The 20,489-nt window shown below is 39.5% G+C and overlaps 1 non-coding gene across 1 annotated transcript; it reads right to left on the bottom strand.

Annotated features, from left to right (window-relative positions):
* Positions 1-11,849: 11,849 nt before the first annotated feature.
* On the bottom strand, positions 11,850-11,921 carry Trnad-guc (transfer RNA aspartic acid (anticodon GUC)). The gene has a single exon. It is a non-coding gene; the product is annotated as a tRNA-Asp (tRNA).
* Positions 11,922-20,489: the final 8,568 nt, after the last annotated feature.

The following is a 20,489-nucleotide window of genomic DNA, read 5'->3' as shown; positions in this document are numbered from 1 at the left end:
TATCTAACCTGCTTAAACCTTCTGCAGTAGGCATGCGTGGCGCCTGAACTTCAACTGTTCGATCACGTAATTCTGTGCCATCTTGGCTGATTGAGTTTTCGCTATCGCTATTAACAATGGGCATATACTTTTCGGCCATGATACATGAATATTCAAAAATGAAGTTTTAACAAAAATGTTAAAAATTTCGTATCCTAATTATTACACTCGATAATTATAATTTACGCTATGTCAAAGCCTGTTTTACGTCTATTATGAACACTGTCGCAGAATCAACTGAAGAAAGCATCCCAAATTTAAAAGAACACAAAATTCCGAAGATTAGTGAGATTATACAGAAACTCGAAATTTAGCGTGAACTCCAATGTGAGAAGCTTTTAACTTAATTTAATTTCCACAATACAATTCTGTCTCGACGTCTGGCAGTAAAGCAAAAGAACTTCTGGTCATATGTAAAGTATGTCAGAGGCAATACGCAATCAATATCTTCAATGAGTGCAAACTACAGTGATGTCCATTTTCAACTTCTCGCGGCGTAATGAATAATCCATTAAATTTCGGGCATGCAGCCGCGCAAATAAAACTTCTCCTACTGATATTTCGGCCGCGTATCGTCCGGCCATCTTCAGAGCGAGTCACAAGACTGACGACAAGGTGCCAAGCGCCGCCTTCTATGCTCCACCGCGGCGGTACTGCGCATGCAGGTCACAGATGCTGGTCGGCGGCAGAGACATACGCTTACACATGCGCCGCCTGTGGCGAAGGCGTACAGACATTCGATTTGCTTATCGATGTTTGATCGGCGGTGGTGACACAATGACGACTTCTCTGCAATTTAATTACTCCAAGAGCCGGATTCCATGCTTTCTTCAAATTAAAACCATTATCTCTGTTTATTAAATTGTTGGCTAATCGAATTTCTATAGCTTCCTTGAATATAGATTCCCAAAAAGAAGAGGTGGATGTTAAAATCTTCACATCACTGTAATTCATGGAATGACCCGTATCAATACAATGTTCGGCCGCAGCTGACTTGTCTGGTTGTAATAAGCGTGTGTATCTTTGGTGCTCCACACACCTCTCATGAACGGTGCGTGTTGTTTGACCTATGTATGACTGCTCACAATTTCCGCAAGTAATCTGGTATACACCCGCCTTACGAAGCAGTAAATCGTCCTTCACAGAGCCGAGTAAAGCCGCAATCTTCGTGGGGGGCCGGAAAATCACCTTAACACAGTGTTTCTCAAGAATACGGCCTATCTTAGAAGAAAGAGCACCCACATAGGGCAAAAACGTACTAGATCTGAAGAAATTACTATCTTCTTCCCCATCACATACCTGCTTTTTAGGTTTTGCATCGAAAGCTCTACGAATTTGTTGCGGAGAATATCCATTCGATTTAAAAATGCTCTTGAGGTATGTTAGCTCTCCTTGCAAATTGTCTTTATCAGATATACAGTGCGCCCGATGCACTAAGGTCTTAAGGACACCCATGGTCTGTGAAGGGTGATGGCATCTACTGGCATGAAGATATAGATTTGTGTGCGTTGGTTTCCGATATACGGCATGTCCTAATGTGCCATAACTTTTACGGCGAACGACAACATCCAAAAAGGGGAGGCAGCCGTCTTTTTCTATTTCCATAGTAAATTTAATGCTAGCATGGATGGAATTCAAATGCTCAATAAATCGATGTAATTTATCCACACCATGGGGCCATACCACGAATGTGTCGTCCACGTACCTCCAGAAGACCGTAGGTTTAAAACATGTTGAGTCCAGTGCCTTGTCCTCGAAGTCTTCCATGAATAAATTAGCTACCAGAAGGGAGAGGGGGCTTCCCATGGCAACACCGTCAATTTGCTCGTAAAATTCACCATTAAACTGAAAATAAGATGATAAAAGTTCACAAGATGGGTAACTAAACACGGGTCTCCGAAACTTCTTCACCAAAGAAAACGAAGTAAATATTCCGGAAATCGAATCTAAAACAATTGCCAACATGAACAATAGATATCCTCGTTGTGGCGAAGGCAAAGCCTCCGGTACAGGTTGTATACTAATTAGCTTTCTTTCAGAGTATGCTGGTGCAATAGCTCCATACAAAGCAGTCATATACAACTGCTCGCTCGTCGAGAGGTCCATAACTAAAGACTGAAAAGTTGCACAGGTCACACGAATATCCAAAAAAGAAAATAGGAGTAATCTGATGAATTACAGACATGTATCACTAACGTCGATTTGCGGTAGGATTTTGGAACATGTACTGTGTTCGAGCATTATGAATTACCACAAAGAATAACTCTATCTTGGAACTCTTCCAATATGGGAATTGTGTGTCCCCATCGATGCAACACACGTTGTTATTTGTTTACTTATTTATTCCCCAAACTAGTTTCAGCGACAACTCTTAAAACCTGCCATAACGTACAATATGTAAGATTTTATGCACCCACTTATGATGGGGATATTTGTAGCTGAAACTAGTTTGGGGAGTAAATAAGTAAACAAATAACACATTGTTTTGCATCAAGGGGGACTCACAATTCCCGTATTGTTGTACCTCGAAGACAACAATTTATTGACAAACAGGCAGCACAGATTCTGGAGTTATCGTTCTTGTGAAACACAACTAGCTCTTTATTCTCATGAAGTAATGAGTGCTATCGACAAGGGGATGTTAAACCGATTCCTTGTTTTTAGATTTTGACTTGGTTTTTGACACTGGTCCTCACAAGCGTCTTCTAATCAGAGTACTGCCTTAGTTGCACGGCTGGATTCCTGATTTCCTGTCAGATAGGTCACAGTTCTTAGTAACTGACGAAAAGTCGTAGAGTAAAACAGAAGTAACATCTGACGTTCCACTATGAAGTGTTGTAGGCCCTCTAGTCTACATAAACGACATAGGAGCCAATCTGAGCAGCCCTCTTAGATTGTTTGCAGATGCTGCTGTCATTTACCGTCTTGTAAAATTATCATATGATCAAAACCAATTGGAGAATGATTTAGACAAGATATCTATATGGTGCGAAAAGTTACAGCTGGCTTTAAATAATAAAAAGAGTGAAATCGTATACGTGAGTACGAAAAGAAATCCAATAAATTTCGGTTACATGATAAATCACACAAATCTAAATGATGTAAATTCAACTAGATACTTAGGGATTACAGTTACGAATAACTTAAATTGGAACGACCACGTAGATAATGTTGTGGGGGTAGCAAACCAAATACTGTGATTTATTGGCAGAACACTTAGAAAATGCAAGAGGTCTATTAAAGAGACTGCTTACACCACTCTTGTGCATCCTCTTCTGAAGTATTGATGTGTGGTGTGAGATTCACATCTGATGGGACTGATGGAGGACATTTAAAGAGTTCAAGTCAGGGCAGCACATTTGGATTTATCGCGAAGTAGGGGAGAGAGTGCTATGGGCACTGGTGTGGCAATCATTAAAACAAAGGCGTCTTTCTTTGCGGCAGCATCTTCTCGTAAAGCTCCAGTCATCAGCTTCTTCCTCCAATTGAGAAAATATTCTGTTCGTGTCCATCTACATAGGAAGAAATGATCATCATGACAAAATAAGAGAAATCAAAGCTCGTACAGAAAGATTTATGTGCTCGTTTTTCCAGCGCCCCATTCGAGAGTGGAACGGTAGACAATGGTTCTTCGAACTCTCTGCCAAGCACTTACTTGTGAAATGCAAGGTAATCATGTAGATGTAGATGAACAGGCACAAAAAACTGTAGGCCTCTCAGGTCGGTCAGTTGTAGAGTTTTGGAACATGTTTTATGATCGTTATTATGACATTTCTGGAGGCCAAAAATCTCTTCCGTAAGAACCAATATGGGTTCCAAAGACATTCGTCGTGTGAAATTCAGGTAGCCTTGTTCGTCCACGAGACCCAGAAATCAGTAGATACAAGCGCTCAGGTAGAAGCCGTTTTCCTTGACCTCCGGAATGCAATCGACACAGTTCCGCACAGTTGCCTAATGAAAAAAATATGAGAGTACGTAAATCAGAGCAACTGTGTGATTGCTGAAGATTTTCCATCAAGCAGAACACAGCAGGTCATTCTGAATGGAGAGAAGTATTCAGACGTAGAAGAAACTTCGAGTGTGCCCCAGGGAAAAGTTATAGAACCGTTACTTTTCACAATATTTGCGAATAAGCTAGTATATAACGTCGGAAGTTCCATGAGATTTTCGCAGATGACGTTGCATACAGAGAAGTCATGATGCTAGAAAATTGCGAAGTGGAGGAAGACACGCAGAGGATCGACGCTTGGTGCAGGAAATAGCAATTGACCCTCGACGTAAACAAATGTAACGAATAGTGAATACATAGACGGAAAGATCCTTTATTGTGTGATTACACAACTGCAGAACAATCACTGGAAGTAGATACTTCCACAAAATATGAGGGGTATGTGTATGGGACGAATCGTGAGTAAGGCAGATGCCAGACTGAGATTCACTGGAAGAATCCTCAGGAAATGCAGTGATCTACAAAGGAAGTAACTCACAAAACACACGATCGACTAGTACTTGAATATTGCTCTTCAGTGTGAGATCCCTATCAGATAGAATTGATAAAGGAAATAGAGAAGATCCAAAAAAGAGCAAAATTTTTCATTACGGGTTCATTTAGTAAGCACCAAAGTGTCACAGAGATGACCAACCAAGTGCAGTAGCAGACACTGCAAGAGAGGCGTTCTGTGCATCACAGTATGGATTACTGTTAAAGTTCCAAGAGTGTACAGTCCTAAATTGGCTCTGAGCACTATGGGACTTAACTTCTAAGGTCATCAGTCCCCTAGAACTTAGAAATACTTAAACCTAACTAACTGAAGGACGTCACACACACCCATGCCCGAGGCAGGATTCGAACCTGCGACCGTAGCGGTCACGCGGTTCCAGACTGTAGCGCCTAGAACCGCTTGGCCACCCCAGGCCGGGCTACATTCCTAGATGAGGCATCAAGTATATTGCTTCCTCCTACATACATGTCACGAAAAGACAATTAAGATAAAATTATATACATTCGAGTCCACGCAGTGGCTTACTGGCAGTCGTTCTCCCTGTGAACTAATCGCTACTGGAACAGGGAGGGATGGGAAGTACAATAGTACACAAAGTACCCTCCACCACACACGGCAAGATGGCTTGCAGATATAATGTAGATATAGATATGCTGGCTGACTATACAACAGCTTGCATCTGCTTCACAATCCTTCCAGTGCAAGAACTGGAAACATGAACCAGAGAAAAAAATGAAGCATGGTACTGTTCAGGACACATAGTTGGGTTTACTGGTGGGATGAAAACAAAGCCAGGTGCTGTACAGCCAAGACAAGAGAGTAAAATCTCTCTAGAGAAGTTGGCTATGATATTCCAGGCAGAGGTAGTCGCTATCAGTGTGTGCGCTGAGTAGAATCTATGTAGTTGCTACGAGGCTCATGGTACAGTATCTATACTCATTCAGGCAGCCAGCTAGCTCTGAAATCTCTATCAGCCCATGCAACAAGGAAAACAATGGTCGTAGAAAAGTGTGAATCCGTGATGAGCGTAGGGGAAAGCAACAAGACGAACTGGTCCCTAGACATTCGGGAATCGGTGACAATGAGCAAGCAAATAGGCTGGCCAAGGCAGGGTTGACAATTCCATTTGTTGGACCAGAACCTGTCTTAATCACTGGGGAACGGCGTAGTTTGGTCAGGAGATAGCATATAGAATACTGAACTGAAATCCAAAAACAAAAACATGGCAAACTAATGATGCCAAAATTATGTTTTAAAGTAAGTTCTGCAATCTTGGACACGAAGAGAGGCAGAGTAAAATCATGGTAGGCCTAATGTCTGGCCATGAAAACTTTAAGAAACACTTGACACACAAAGGGTACACAGAAAGAAACTCATAAATTCAGACTGTGTGGTGTAGGAGATGAAACCGTACCACACTTAATCTCCCAATGTGAGGCACTAGAGGCAAAATAAGACACAGAATATTTGAGTCAGAAATGCCTGAAGAGGTTGAGACTAACAAAGACCTAGTAAAGGGCCTCCTAATTCTCTTGAAGAGTATTGGCTGGCCTTACTAGAATGAAGGGGAAACCACACAATAAACTTTGTTTTGGTGCAGGCAACAGAGGGCTAAGACTGCTGGTTTTCCTTTTTTTCTTTTTCTATCTCCCTGGTTAAACCAATCCAGTCAAAACTTGTAAATTACGAAAATTCAATTTGAGTGAAACTTGAATAAGATTTGTTAATGTATATCAATTGTCCATTGTACAAATAATTCAAAATACACATTTTTTGCTAATACTGTGTGTCACAAATGCACTCTGTGTACCCAAAACTGACTTTGCAGTCTATGTAGACAGTGACTCACACCACAGTGGTGAATAGGTATATGCGGAACAGACACTGAATAATAATTGCTTGAATAATTGGAAAAATTGATTGGAAAGAATAGTTTGTAACCTCGGACCTCTTACATAACCCTCCACTGGGGGGGGGGGGGGGGGGGGGGGGGCAAAAATTTGGCAGCGATGGTGAGTCAATTGGACTTGCCATGAGCAAAAACTTTTTTCTAAAATCTACTTAATTAACTAAGTTTACAGACACAGCGTATATATATATATATATATATATATATATATATATATATATATATATATATATATATATATATATATATATATATAAGTGCAGAACATGAAATGAAATAGAGTGCACATGCACTGAGTACAGAACATACCAAGCAATGACAAAATGTATACGCAATGAGTACAAAACACATTAATAAATGACATAAAGTGCACACGCACTGTATATAATTTTTACAATTTTACAAGAACTAGGATACGCAGTGAGTACAAAACCTATTAATAAATGACATAAAGTACACACACACTGTATATATTTTTTTACCATTTTACAAGAACTAGCATACGCAATGAGTACAAAACATATTAATAAATGACATAAAGTGCACATACACTGTATATATTTTTTTACCATTTTACAAGAACTAGGATACGCAATGAGTACATAACATATTAATAAATGACATAAAGTGCACATGCACTGTATATATATTTACCATTTTATAAGAACTAGGAAAGGAAAGGGAAGGATTGCATCATGGTTGTAGCACAGTAGGTTGCACGTAGCTGCACTGAAAGTCCATATCTTTCTACAGAAGCACAACACCAAGTGAGACAATCTGAAGATCTCTCCCCTGAAGTATTAATCAGTGTAGCCAAGACACTGAAATGTCGTATTAATATTCAATGTTATCATTTTGGTAGTACATTAGGTACACCAAACAGTGGGACCATAATAACATCTCCATCGTTCAAGGTGGTGGACAGCATGATGTGTCAACACCACATTCTTGTAAGGTACACCAACGTAGAATTAGTGCAAAAACCAAATATAGTGCTCCATGATCATGAGGATAGACAGGACAAACGGATATTGCAGTAATTTCTGGTAATTAGGTCAGAAGGTGAAGGACATTAAGTCTTATGCTAGTCATCATTGAGAATTACACTAGTCTATTAACCGATTTGAGTAATTGTTGGCACTCATTGCCTAGTTACTAAACATTTCTGTACTATGTACGGAGTATTGCAGAACATCACTCGTAAGTCATCTGATTACACTAAATATTGGCACTCACTGGCCAGTTACAAATCATATTTATGCATTGTTCAGAAGTCATCATTCAAAACAGAAGTTAATGAGTGTAGCATCAAGCTACTGGTATTCATATATAATAGCATGTAAGTGACATAAGACAAATTTAAAATATAAGAAACAGTGGCATTCATTGGCCAGTTACAAAGTATTCACATAGTTTTGTCATGTAAGTGACGTAAGACAAATTTAAAATATAAGAAACAGTGGCATTCATTGGCCAGTTACAAAGTATTCATATAGTTTTATAAAACATTATTCAGTATCATTCAGAAGTCATCACTCAAAATGAGAGTTAATTATTGGCATAGCATTTATAGAGTATAACAAAAATATTATTTACAGAAATTATTGGCATAGCATTTATGCATTATTGCAAAACGTCATTCAGTATTACTCAGAACTCATCATTCAAGTGACATAGGACACATCCAAAATGCAACACACTGCAACTATTACTCAAGGTCCATGGTCCATGGTCCATGGTCCAATAATACATAGATATAATGGATTCAATACATCTGACAAATCTGCATTATATTTAGTACTATAAATATGTCTTAAACTAGTAGCATTATTTGGGACTGGTAATACATTTTTTTTTGCATTGTGTTGGGATCGATAATTAGTTGCTGGGGCATAAAAATATTTGCTTTTGACTTATTGCTGCAAATAAGGATTAGTAACGTCATTCGTCATGAGTCAGCTGTAGCAAGGTTATGAAACAAGTAGAGTATATGTGATCACATTCAAGAATGATACACACAAATGGGTAAAAAAAATGCAAGTACTAGAACAGGTTTAATGACTAACTGCTTATAGCACATTAATTTCATGAATAGCTTCTCCTGGAAAAAATACAAAATGGATTATTCAGCTGACAGAAGAAATGCATATTATGCTGAAAAGTAGTGAATTTCGAATTAACAGGTATTGAAACGTGTACTCAATACGTATGTACTCTAGCTGTCCTTTCCAAAACATTCAGTCATTATACCATGCGATATAAGACATACTGTCAAAACGAACTGCAACAAATACTTAAATAACTATATAGCATTTCTTAACTAACAGTAAATATATAAACTTCATCATTATCCTCATCTGCAAAGAAAAATTTCATTATTCATATTACCATAACTTCGTCACTATCATCAGCTGCAAAGAAAAACCTCCATATTAGCATATTCTTCATATAACTATTCATCATTATTCATTATCATCTGCAAAAAAGACACTTCATTATTCATTATTCATATTACCATTTACTTCATACAACTATTCATAGTATAGAGTTTCTTATTTTTAGCATATTTCATCACTAAAACTAAGATGTGTAGTTCTGTCTGACAGCCTGCATCAATCGCCTCGTATTCTGAAAGAAAAATAATTAGTTAAGACTGCTATCATACAATGTGTATAGTATATTCTTGTTAATGCTTGTTAATTCTGATCCATTTACTCTTCATCACAAGGTATTCCATTTTATTTCGTTCATTCCGAAGGTGAAGTTCCCATTTCATAGTAATCCACTGTGGTTTGCTTAATTTATTCCATTTAGACGTTTTTGCTTTCTGAAAATGATGAATAAGGATTAATATCTTGCATTTAAATCATATACCCATTAAATAAAAACTGGTTTCTAGTGATATAATTAAGCATACAGCATAGCATGACAGAAAACGTATTATGTCAAAAACATAGACAGTTTTCAAGTGCAAAAAATGTACACAGTATATCATAATGTAGTAGCAAAAAAAATGTAAAATAGTCACGATGTTGAGATATCATAAGGAAAAATGTTAAAGTCAACTGGTGTTTGTTATATCTTAAAGATTTCGTAGTGCATAGAAACAAAACAGGAAAACAATCATACATACACGAAAAATGGAAAATGTGCTCGGTCTGATATATAACGACAATAAAAGCGACCTGCTAACCTTACCTTGCTGGGCACTTGCCAAGAAAAAATTTGATAATCATCAGTAAGTAGTCACATAGATAGAATTGCATAATTGGTCATAAAATATGTAAGTGTATCTGCAAAAATGTGCATGGTCTGATGTGTAACGACAAGAAAAGCGACCTGCTAACCTTACCTTGCTGGGCACTTGCCAAGAAAAAATATGATAATCATTAGTAATTGTTCATATAAATATAATTGCATAAGTGGTCATTTAAAAATCAGAAAATGGCATTATAGTGTGATAAATCATAAAGTATGTTCATTCAATGAAGGGTTTAATATTGGAGACATGGTGATTGCCTTTACTTTTTCTGGTTCTCAGAGTTTCGACGTGTACTACAATGGGGTGAGGAATGCTGCGAATGCTGTATGGACCTGCATATAGAAGCTCAAATTTACTGCATCTGGTCTTTCCTCTGTTGGATAAATAATGTGTGCGTACTAATATCTTCTGTCCAATGTGAAAGTCACGGCGTGTACAAACCTGTTTTTGCTATCTTCTCCGGCGCTCTGCAGCACGTTTGATGTTGTTCAGCGCAATGTCAATTATTTCATGGTGTCGTAGTCGATGAGATGTAGGAAAGGATACTAATTCTTTAATTTTGTCAGGTGGTTCAACATTTTTCAGTATAACAGTCGGAGATAACATAGTAGATTCATTTGGTGTGGAGTTAATTACATCCTGGAATGACAGTATGTGTGTATCCCAATCAATATGTTTTTTATAGCAGTATATTCTACATAGTTTACCAATTTCTTTCATTAGTCGTTCACAAGAGTTCGAAGAAGCGTGATACTTGGATATATAGATCGGAGAAATGTTTCTTGCTCGTAACATACGTGTCCATGTAGCAGATCGAAATTGTGGTCCATTGTCGGAAATTAGTCGAAGTGAGTTCAACAGCGACAAAGACGTAACAAAAACCTCTATTACATCTGGGGATCGGACCAAAAATGTCTACAGCGGCCATGTGTCTCAATTTAACAGGTATAATGGGATGTAACGGAGGAATATGTGAAGTCGTGTCTGACTTAGCTTTCTGGCAGATTTTACATGACGCTAAAACTCGTCGCAAAATAACAGTTCTGTCTCAGTATAAGAAAACATTTTCTGGCTCCATAATGTGCGTAACTTAAATCAGTATACCAAATTAATTTGTTAACAAGTTAGTCAGGAATGCATAGTAGCCAACTGTTGATGTCAGGGTGAGAGCGGTGAAACAGAATATTATTGCGTACAGTGTAATGGTTTCTAATGGTAACATTATTCCTATCTTGCCAAAGGTGTTTAATTTCTTTCCATACGTTGTCTTTACTCTGCTCTTGTACTACGTCTCGTAATGACACCCAAATGAAATTGGCAGAAGTTGGTTGCGATATCTTGCTGATTGTAGCTGAGAGAACGGGGATAGTGCATCTGCTACAATATTTTGTGTACCGGGAATGTGATCAATTGTAAAATTAAATTCCTGTAAATAAAGTTTCCATCTGCTAAACCTTTTAAGGGGTCCGTCGGCCCTTACTATAAATTTGCAGTCGGCACAGGTCGATAGGGCGAACAATCGATAGTGTCGTGTTGCGAGAGCGAGTGTGGAGTTGAGGCAGTGCCATGTTGCTGGTAGGGGTGTGTGGAGGCCAGTTGTTGTAATGCAAGGCTTTAACGCTCAAGGGAATCGCCATCGCCGTGGTTAGACCCCTTTGTACTAGAATAATACCGGGAAAGTGAAGAAGTATTATTACGAAAGTGATCAGTGACATTTCTAGGGCCGATATTTGGTTTCGCGTCTACTGCGCCGGCATCACCTTGGATTGCAGTGTTGGAATGCAGTGTTGGATGCAGTGATGGATTAGCGTGTGACGATAATGGAAAATGAAGAAGCTTGTGCTGAGATTAGCCGTAATTAGATATGTATGACGAAGGCAGTGGCTGTCTCCTCCTTTTTGTGTTTTTTTTAGACGAATATAGATTCGTAATTAGTGAAAGTGTGTTGGCGTTTTTCTTATTACCAGACATTTCATTATTACAGTGTTGAGAAGGACGAACTGGAGAGTAACAACTTCCGTAGCAGTCAATTCCGATTGCCAGCGCCATTAGGTACACGGTCATATTAATAATAATTATTGGGCTGCTATTCGATCAGATCAGGTCGGGATAAATAAACGGAGGTGTTACACCTTGGCTCCCCGGCCGGGAATCGAACCCGGGTCTCCCGCGTGACAGGCGGGGATACTAACCACTATACTACCGAGGATACCTGGCTCTCACCCAGGAGGCTCGGGATCGATTCCCAGTACTGGAACCACGATATTTGGTTTCACGTCTACCGCGCCGGCATCACCTTGGATTGCAGTGTTGGAATGCAGTGTTGGATGCAGTGATGGATTAGCGTGTGACGATAATGGAAAATGAAGAAGCCTGTGCTGCGATTAGCCGTAATTAGATATGTATGACGAAGGCAGTGGCTGTCTCCTCCTTTTTGTGTTTTTTTTAGACGAATATAGATTCGTAATTAGTGAAACTGTGTTGGTGTTTTTCTTGTTACCAGACATTTCATTATTACAGTGTTGAGAAGGACGAACTGGAAAGTAACAACTTCCGTAGCAGTCAATTCCGATTGCCAGCGCCATTAGGTACACGGTCACATTAATAATAATTATTGGGCTGCTATTCGATCAGATCAGCTTGGGATAAATAAACGGAGGTGTTACACCTTGGCTTACCGTGAAAGGACAAGTGCAATCTTCGGACGAATCGTAAAGAAGAATAGGTAATGTTATCTTGCTTAACGTGAGAAAATATGTTTCAATTTCGGATCAAGACAGAGCATAAACTTTAAAATCGCGACAAGAAACAGTGCATTTTGAACAATACGAAGTAATAGCATCTTATGATTGTGAATAAACTGTTTTTTCTTGCCATATTAGATAAGAGTTATAGTGTCGATAAACTGTGTTATAATGTGCAAACGCGTAAATACGCACGAAAAACTGTGAAAAGTGAACACCAAAGAAAGACACGTGTGAACATTAGAACAGCAAAACGAACTAAGAATTCGTCATGGAAGCTTTTAAAGAAGTGTTTAGTAGTAATATTATGATCGAAATTGCTTTTTGAATAGCGAAAATCGAGCAACTTCAAGTGGACCCATAAACTGTTATGCAGGCGACAATACATGTGGCGACGCAATTGTTGAGGGACGTCATGCAGACCCCTACAGCAGCTGCGCCAAAGAGCTTCGATCCACGAGGTGATTTCACACGTCATCCCAACTACCCATGCAAGGAGTAGGTCAGGCGCGGACGCACTACACTGACACCGAGCGCCAACTCGGCATCTAGCGGCCGAACTACAAGCTACGCCCGCCTGCAGCGCCATGGAGCGGCTGACTGAGTACTACGACGACTCGCCACGGGTCTTCAGCGCAACTTCGAGACACCGAGCACCAACCCGGCATCTAGCGGCCGAACTACAAACTACGTCCGCCTGCAGCGCCACGGAGCGGCCGACTGAGAACTACGACAACTCGCCACAGATCTTCAGCGCAACTTCACGCGGCTCCGGCGACAGTACAGCGCCACGCCCACTTCAAACGTCAAAACATCGCGACTCGGGGTAACGTCAATTGGTGAGTGAAGACGACTGGTTAGCATAACATTAAATTGCAGTGTACTGTCTTCACGATAAATAAACAGTTTTAAACTGTGTTTCACCTTATGAAAAGTGCCCAATTACAGTAATTTCCGAAAGGTTTGCGAAATGTATTCTGAAATATAGCATACTTATTGATGCATGCTACGCTGTCTAAATGGTGATTATACATATATGCTCATTGTTTTTGGGGATTTTACATTTATAGATTTAATGAATGGTGTGATTTATCTTATTTAAAACATTTTACATAAACTGTGTATGTGAAAATCGATATTTGAAATTATTAGGTTTTGAGAGTCGTTATGTTCAGTATTCATACGTATTGTGTTTTAGGATTAACTGAAGATACTGCACTTACTGTTTGATTAGTTTCGCGGTAATTAGGAGTATTTTGGGTTACTAGAGGTTATTTTATATTACTTGCCTGTGCATTAAAAATAAACCAAACATGTCTACTGAAGATAAGCAGGTTTGTGAGGCAGTAGTTGAAAGGAAAGGGATAGGACAGGAAGACAGAGATGATTCAGGAATCAGTGATTATGGATTGTCATTAGAAAGCCCATTAGCACATTCAACTAGTTACCCCAAGACATCGGGACAAACGACGAGAAATAAGTCAGTTTCAGAGGGTGCAGATATGTGGTCGATGTTGGCAGACTTGCTAAAGGAAACCAAGGCAGCATTAGAGAAAGGTTTACAAGAAACTAGAGAAAGGGGAGAAATATTCCACAAATCATTAGAGAAAGGTTTACAAGAAACTAGAGAAAGGGAAGAAATAGTCTGCAAATCATTATAGAACGGTTTACAAGAAAGTAGAGAAAGGGAAGAAATATTCCGCAAATCATTAGAGAAAGGTTTACAAGAAACTAGAGAATCATTAAAGGAAGATTTACAAGAAACTAGAGAATCATTAAAGGAAGATTTACAAGAAACTAGAGAAAGGGAAGAAGTATTCCGCAAATCATTAAAGGAAGATCAACAAGATACTAAAGAAAGTTTAGAAAAATCATTTAAGGAGACTATAGCACAAGAGATCAAAACATCGCAAATGAAGATAGAATATAATCTGAAGAAGGAAATGCAGGAGTTAAAGAACGATTGAAGATGGACATCAACGAGAGAGAGAGTAAGCTACAGAAGAATATAGACCAAGTCCAGGGAGACGTGGGGAAGATGGAAGGAAAGTTAACCAATAAGATAGAAGACGATATTGAAGAAACTAAAGCCGAATTGGGAGAAAGGATCACCGAAGTGGAAACAAATTGCAATCATCGAATCGCCAAGGTGATGCAGATGCAGAAACAATGCAATGATGCAGTTAAGGGGATAGGAGATAGGCAAAACCAACTGGCTGTCAATCTGAGAAATGCTATAGCTGTGCAACGAGAAGAGGATAGCAAGAGGGTTGCAATGGAGGTCAGGCAATTACAACAGGAAGTGCAACAATTGGAGAGCAAAACCAAAGAAATTGATAAACGAATTAGCAATGCCACTTTACCCGGTGGGGAAGGTAGAGTCGTTACCTTGATGAGCAGTGATAATCGGTACGTCCAAAATAATACAGGGCAGAAATTTAAACCGAAAGGAGGGTTGCACCCAATGATATTTATGACATGGTTAAAAGGAGTTTTCCCAGCACATTTTAAAGACTCAGACAAGATTCAATTTGCAATAGATAGGATGGAAGGTGAGGCCTTCACTTGGGGAGTCAGGAAGAAGGAAGGGACTACTAGTTTTGATCAGTTTGAAGGGGAATTCTTGAAGAAATACTGGTCCAAAAGTCATCAGTGTGCAGCAATTGAGGACCTACTACACCGCAAGTCACTTAATACATGGAGAGGAACGTTGAGAGAGTTTGCCAAACATTTGTGAGAATTGAACGAGACCTTGGAACAACCCCTGAGTGATGACATAATGATATCAGCGATAAAAATAAAATTGAGCCAGAGAATGCAAGAAACTGTATCCAGGAGCCTAATTAAAGATAGGGAGGCCTTGATGGAGATACTGGAACAGTTGGAATCTGTTCGATCACAGGAACACAATCAAGCTAATGATCAAAACCGAGAGGGAGAGGGAATTCGTCTAATTATAGAGGAAGAGGTGGTGGCCATAGATATAGGAACCATGGTGGTGAACGGCAATGGAGAAATGATTGGAGAAGGAGTGAAGAACCAAGAGATCATGAGAGAGGAAGGGATAGGCGAATGAATGACACAGTGCATATAGAAGAGGCGGAGAGACCGGAAAACTGAATGACACTCCAGATGAGGTCCGGTCAGGAGTGAGAGCTACAAGGACCAGAATAAACCTACTAAGACACGACAATGGTGGAGATCTAAGAGGAGAGCTACTGGAGGAAAGAAGTAGGATTCCCAAAGAACCCATACTACCCATGATAGGGATCAAACTATGTGGACTGAATATCGAGGCATTAGTCGATACAGGAAGTGAAGCATGTGCAATATCCAAGAGGTTATACAAACAGGTACTGAAAGCAAACATTAGCTTGCCTAGTTTCCCAGTGAGTGGAGTGAGAATTGAGAATGTGTTGGGTGCAAGGAGTAACCCTATTAAAGAACAAGTGTTGATTTCCTTCGAGATAGAAGGAGAAGAATACGAAGCAACATTTTTGGTGGTGGCTGGACTGAACACATCAATTATTTTAGGAATAGATTGGTTGAATGAAGTTGATGCAGTAGTGAGTTTTGATGAAGGTACCATCAAGGTCAAAGGAAGAAAGGGAGAAGAGAAGAGGTTAAAGTTTGCTGAGGGTAGTGCAATCAAAGAAGAGGAAGAATTTAAAAGGATAAGTTTGTGTTATGAAGAGGAACCCACAATAGGATACGGGGAAGAGGAACTAGAAGAAGAAGTGTTGATATACCTTGAGAGATTAGCACGAGAGGATCGATGTAAAGAGGATAAGATCAATAAAAAGTTGGAGGAAATGACACACCTAGATGGGGAGATTAAGAGGAAATTAGCCACAGTGTTATACAGGCGTCATAAGGTATTTTCTCAACGGCCAGGTATCATGAAACAGGTGGAGTGTAAGCTAAAGATAAAGAACCATAAACCGTTCAATATAAAACAGTAGTCCATTCCCCAGGCGAAAAGAAGAGCAGTAGATGAAGAGATACAGAGGATGATGGACCTTGGTGTTATAGAAAGGGCCAACAGTCAATATAACAACCCCCTATTTGTTGTTGATAAGAAGGATGGAAAGGTGAGGATAGTTTTGGATGCACGAACAGCGAACAAGATTATCGAGCCGCAGTGGGACAAGCCTGAGACTATAGAAGAACTGATTCAAAAATTCCGAGGAGTGAAGGTACTTAGTAGTATCGACTTAACTGCTGGTTACTGGCAAATACCATTGGCCACAGAGTCCCGCCAGTATACAGCATTTACTTATGGAGGGAGGTGATATCAATTTAGAGTGTTGCCGTTTGGGCTTAATGTGTCAGTGTCTGAATTCATAAGAGCGATGGATAAGATACTGGGCGGGGAGTTACTTAAAAAGGTCACTGTCTATGTGGATGACCTCTTGATAGCAAGTGAATCATGGGAAGAACATTTGAACAGATTGGATGCAGTCTTGGCAGCTTTTGAAACCGCAGGGGTAACTGTAAACCTGGACAAGTCGGAATTTGGCAAATCAAAGATAAAATTCCTGGCCATATAATATCAGAGGAGGGTATCTATCCTGATCCTAGTAAAATGGAGGCTATTAGAAATTTTCCGACCCCCCATAGTAAGAAGCAGTTGCGAGCATTCTTTGGGGTTTGTGAGTTTTATAGAAAATTTGTAAAAGGATCCGTACTTAATGCCCTGAGTATGAGGGATTTGACCAAGGCGAGGATGACGTAGAATTGGAGTGCAGAGTGCCAAACCGAGTTTGAGAATATCAAGGAAGCACTATATAGTGCAGACATAGTGTACCACCCGGATTTTTCCAAGGATTTTTATTTGGGAGCAGACAGCTCTGACTATGGACTGGGAATACATTTGTACCAAATGGAGAGGAGCGAAAATGGTGAGAGTGTAAGAACAATAGCGTTCGGTAGCAGGAGTTTAAATGCTTGGGAGAGGAAATATTCGATTACTGAAAGGGAGGCATTGGCAATTGTGTGGGCGTTTAAGCGTTTCCGTTATTATTTGGCCGGGAGGCATGTGAAAGTAGTGACTGACCATGACCACAAGCAAGTTGAGGCATAGCAGACTAACGCAATGGGCCCTGGCATTACAGGTCTATGACTTCGAGATAATTTATGAGCCAGGAGCAACCCATATAATACCTGATGCCTTGTCAAGATTACCAGCTGATTCGAGAGGAATGTTGGTGGACAGACCAGAAGGAGAAGGAGTTAGAATTAACCTGATGAAAGGAGTACAGTATGAAGTATTCATAAGGAAGTTCCTGAAGAATGTGCGCAGGGAACAGAACGAGGATGAGAAATTAAAGACAATTAAAACAAATACAGGTGTGCAGGAGAGGAAAGAATTCGCACATTTTATTATATTCATAATGGGATACTTTATAAAAGAAACAAGGAGAGTGAGGAGAACTGGAAACTCTGTGTGCCTAAGCATGTGGTAGAAAAATTAATTTGGTATACGCACTATAGTAATGCGCATTATGGACCGAAGAAGTGTCTGGAAAAGTTGAAGTTAGATTGTGCATTCAACAGCATGGGAAGGCGTATACGTAAGATACTGAGTACATGTGACACTTGTCAAAAATCTAAAACGACTACAGTACAGCACAAAGGATATATGCATCCAATTGTACCAACAGCAATTAAGGTGTAATAACATGAGACTTGGGGATGCGCTGATGACAGAAGGCATGAGTCACATTTCAGTGGTGTTGGTGGAGTCTATCAGCAGGACGGGTTTCACTAGACATGGCCTCCACCTCAACAAGTATGGAAAGGGGAGGTTGGCAAAGCTTATAGGTGACACCATAGGTGGGGTGGTGGGATCACTCATGGGAAAATTCCTGTAGTAGTGGGTGTTAGGGCTGTACCTTTTTTAGATTGAAGTCAGCTGATAGGTATTCCTGCCTAAGGGAAGTCTCTCTAACAAAGGAACCACTTTCGACAAAGCTTAGGTATCTGGTTAATGAGGGAATTACTATATTTCATCAAAATATACAAGGTATTAGAGGTAAAGTTAGTGAACTGCGTGTAGATGTTGACGCTGAAATTATTGGTATATCTGAACACTTCTTAAATAAGGAGATAATTCAGAGTCTTCCTTTACCAGGATGAAGGTTGGCTGGCAGCTTTTCTAGGAGCTCTTTGCAGCGTGGGGGAGTAGCCATGTATGTGAAAAACGGTATCCCATTTGAGTCAACTGATGTTTCAAAGTACTGTGCTGAAAAGGTGTTTGAATGTTGTGCAGGTCTGGTTAAATTTAGTGGAGCTAAACTTCTAACTCTTGTTATTTATGGATCCCCAGACTCCGATTTCACAACATTTGTGCTAAAGCTAGAGGAGGTTCTTGGTTCACTTTATAGGAAATACAAAAAGTTAGTTATATGTGGTGACTTCAGTATTAATTGCATAAGTGATTGTGCAAGGAAAAGAATGCTGGTAGACCTCCTTAATTCATATAATCTTATGCAAACCGAATTCTTTCCAACGAGAGTGCAAGGGAACAGTAGAACAACCATAGACAACATTTTTGTTCATTCCTCATTACTACAAGGGCATTCTGTTAGCAACAAGGTGGAGGGCCTTTCAGATCATGATGCACAAATTTTAACTCTAAAAGATTTTTGTGCTGCAACACATGTTAAATACGGTTATCAACATTTTAGGAAAGCTGATCCAGTTGCTGTAGAGACCTTTGTAAACTTTATGAAGGAACAAGAGTGGCAAGATGTTTGTAGTGCTGATACAGTAGACGATAAATATAATGCTTTCCTCAAGATATTTCTCGTGCTCTTTGAAATTTGCTTTCCGTTAGAACGTTCAAAACAGGGTACTAGCACAAACAGGCAGCCTGGGTGGCTGACTAGAGGGATAACAATATCCTGTAGAACAAAGTGGCGATTATATCAAAACGTTAGAAACAGTCAAAATCTAAATGCAGCAACCCATTACAAACAGTACTGTAAGGTGCTTAAAAATGTTATTAGGAAGGCAAAAAGTATGTGGTATGCAGATAGAACAGCTAAGTCTCAGGGTAAAATTAAAACCATATGGTCACTCGTAAAGTAAGTGGCTGGTCTGCAGAGACAGGTCGAGGATGTAGAATCAGTGCGTAGTGGGAATGTCCATGTTACTGATAAGTCGCATATATGTACAGTATTTGATAATCACTTTCTGAATATAGCAGGTGAACTAAATAGAAACCTAGTCCCAACAGGGACTCGCAGAAAAAAGTGTTCCGAGACTGTTACCTGAAATGCTCCTCCATGATACTGACAAGAGGGAGATTGAGTTAATAATTAAATCACTAAAGACCAAGAACTCTCATGGATATGACGGGGTATCTAGCGGAATACTGAAGTATTGTTCTATGTATGTTAGCCCAGTACTTAGCCAGAAGGTAATTGTCCGCAATATTGAGAGTGGTAGTGATGTTCAGTCCCAATGGGGCACTGTTAAGTGGGGCGTTCCCCAGGGATCGGTGCTGGGGCCACTACTGTTCCTTATTTATATAAATGATATGCCTTCTAGTATTACAGGTGATTCAAAAAATATTTCTGTTTGCTGATGACACCAGCTTGGTAGTGAAGGATCTTGTGTGTAATATTGAAACATTATCAAATAATGTAGTTCATGAAATAAGTTCGTGGCTTGTGGAAAATAATTTGATGCTAAATCACAGTAAGACTCAGGTTTTACAGTTTCTAACTCACAATTCAACAAGAACTGATATTTTGATCAGACAGAATGGGCTTATTATAAGCGAGACGGAACAGTTCAAGTTCCTAGGCGTTCGGATAGATAGTAAGCTGTTGAGGAAAGCCCATATTCAGGATCTTGTTCAGAAACTAAATGCTGCTTTATTTACCATTAGAACAGTATCTGAAATAAGTGACATTTCAACACGATAAGTAGCCTACTTCGCATATTTTCATATGCTTATGTCATATGGTATTATTTTTTGGCGGAATTCTTCTGATTCAAAAAGGGTATTTTTGGCTCAAATATGG

The sequence above is a fragment of the Schistocerca serialis genome, chromosome 4, assembly GCF_023864345.2.
Source record: "Schistocerca serialis cubense isolate TAMUIC-IGC-003099 chromosome 4, iqSchSeri2.2, whole genome shotgun sequence".
NCBI classification, from domain to species: Eukaryota; Metazoa; Arthropoda; class Insecta; order Orthoptera; family Acrididae; genus Schistocerca; species Schistocerca serialis.
The sequence above is the reverse complement of the archived record's forward strand: the minus strand, read 5'-3'. Positions and strand labels throughout refer to the sequence as shown.